The following is a 2746-nucleotide window of genomic DNA, read 5'->3' as shown; positions in this document are numbered from 1 at the left end:
GGTAAAGTGTACATAGGGACAACAAAACGCGCATTAGGTGTTCGCATAGCCGAACATCAAACAGATATAAGGAAACAAAAACACAGCACAGCCCTATCACAGCACATATTAAACAGCGGCCACACAGCTGCTTTCACTAATACTAGGATTATTGACAAGGAAAAGAGGGAAATGGCGAGATACACTTTGGAAAGCTTAAGAATATTAGAAGAACGGGAGAATACGATCAACAAAAAAGAAGATACGGACAACATCGCGGCCGCCTGCATGTTATGCATATCAAAATAAACAATTTAGTAATGACAAGACTACCATAGAGAGTGGTACTTATTATGTGTATATGTAACCGATATATATGTATATGTATATGTATATTATTAATGTATATGTATATGTATGTTATTAATGTTAAGTTTTAAAGCAAATGTTTAATATTATTGTGAGTATATGTTCTTTGCATTAGTCCATGATTGTTGTCTTTGTTTTTACAAACACATGTATGCCAACATGTATTATTCATTGTAACATCTTTTGTTTTTTCCTTGTATTTCTTTGTTGGATTTAATAAACATAGTCGCCCCTGATGATGCTGGAAATTTCAGCGAAACGTTGGGCAACGAAGGTGGAATAAGTGTTTTATTTGCACCATTAAATAATAGATCAGACCAGCCTACAAGTGTACCAAAAATATATTCTACAAAATGATCGCAACAAAAACCAAAAAACCGACTTCAATTCTCATATAAAAATTGAAGATTATCGTTAATTTCTTCATGATCCAATCATCAGATTTAAACCAAATTAGTATGGGACCACCTGTGAAGTAACACCTTTCCTTAAAAAAAAAAAGAATTATAGAAATCGGTTAACGTACTCCAAAGTTATGCGGTAAGTACATAAAACGAAATATATATATTCCGACGAATTGATAACCTTTTCCTTTTTGTGAGGTCGGTTAATAAGCAATATATCAAAATACATACAATTTTTTTTTGTGAATAAGGAGATATCTATAAATGGAGAATTTTAAGAAATTTCGCGCAAAATCGGGGAATTTCATTGTATACTGTCCAACGATATTTTTCATGGCAAGCGACACACAAATCGGCAAACTACAAAAAATGCAAAACAGAGCAATGCGATTTATACTGAATAAGCGTCACGATGCACCCACACATGAATTGCCAGAGTGTTAAGCAGTAAATTTTTTATCACGCCATGAAATTCGTATTCAATATAAAGAACGGTTGGTTGCCGGACTACGTGAGCGACAATCTCAGATATATAAATGAAACTCATTCATATATACTCAGGGAAAATAATAGCTTTAGATTGCCGTTATATAGGACAGAAGTGGATAAAATGAACATATTCTACAAAGGATTAAAGTGTTTTAACGAACTACCGCCACAAACAAGAAATTGCCAGCTTCAAGAGATCATTACTTGATCACTGTCGAACACTTCCTCTTAGATAGAGGCTCGGCATGGAAACTAGTCCTTTCCATCCGGCCGGGTTGGCGCGAGTTGGAAACTAGTCCTTTCCAACCGTCGTTCTACCCTACCAAACAGTGTTGCTCTGGATCTAGTCCATTCAGATAGACTGTATAACATCGGAAATCCTTATCGAACTGAAGCAACAATATGAAAAGTGAAAGAAGTCTGCTAGGAGATGTGGTGATATCCGAAATAGCTGCTACAACTTCTACCGCTTAGACTTTGTTGCTTTTTCAATTTTTCCGAATAATANTAGCTCAGTGGTTAACGCTTCTGACTTTAAACATCAATTACGCAGGTTCGATCCCTGCTGAAGTCTAGAAAAAGAAGTCTGATGAGGAGATGTGGTGATCTCCGAAATAGCTGCTATAACCTCTACCGCTTAGACTTTGTTGCTTTTTCAATTTTTCCTAATAAACAATCGAGGTATAAAGCTCAATAAAAATATTAAAAATAGAATGTTAATAAGCCACAATAACATCGACAAATGCTTACATTTTTATTCATGCGGCCCAATATAGACATGTAATATAATATATATAGTTTTTGTATACATAATTTTAAAATTGATAATTTTTGCAATAAGAACATCACATATGTATGTACGAATATCATAGTTGTACTATTAAGTCGTAAGACTGTAACAAATAAATAAATAAATAAATAAATAAAATAAGTAAATTTTCAAAAATTAGTTCGCTACCCTGGTGCTAAACCCTTTTTAGTTTAGTGTGGTAGAATCGGTAAACAAATGTGGTAGATTTGAACAAGATGTGGTAGATTTTCCAATTCACATTTTTATTTGGTATACATATCGCACACCGTCGTCAAAAGAGGCACAACTGATGCAAAAACAATTGTGTCTTTGTCGTTATTTTTGAGTGTATTTTGAGTGTTTGTATATATGTTTTGTGGTGAGTATATGTTTTGTAGTCAAAACGTTGTATTTGGGACATGAACTTGCATAAATGTACAAACTTGGAAGTGTTCGTTAAAGTGCGCATTATATGTAGAAATTCAGATCTCGCCAAAATTTTTCATCAAACTCCCACAATTGTCTTTTATTTTAGCACAATTTTCGATTAGCCGTGCCGAAATGCTTTCGTTTTGGCAAACAAACAGGACTCGAAATTGACTTTAGAGCTATGCTCTGACGGGGTTTTTTCTTAGAATTTCATGTAGAATCCGAATCTGCTAAGAACGATGTCGAAAAAAAAATCGTTTCATACAAATTGACCCGCCCTAGTGTA

Source organism: Rhagoletis zephyria, unplaced genomic scaffold (assembly GCF_001687245.7).
Source record: "Rhagoletis zephyria isolate East Lansing unplaced genomic scaffold, Rhagoletis_zephyria_1.1 Rzeph_scaffold_01167, whole genome shotgun sequence".
Taxonomy (NCBI): Eukaryota; Metazoa; Arthropoda; class Insecta; order Diptera; family Tephritidae; genus Rhagoletis; species Rhagoletis zephyria.
The sequence above is the reverse complement of the archived record's forward strand: the minus strand, read 5'-3'. Positions refer to the sequence as shown.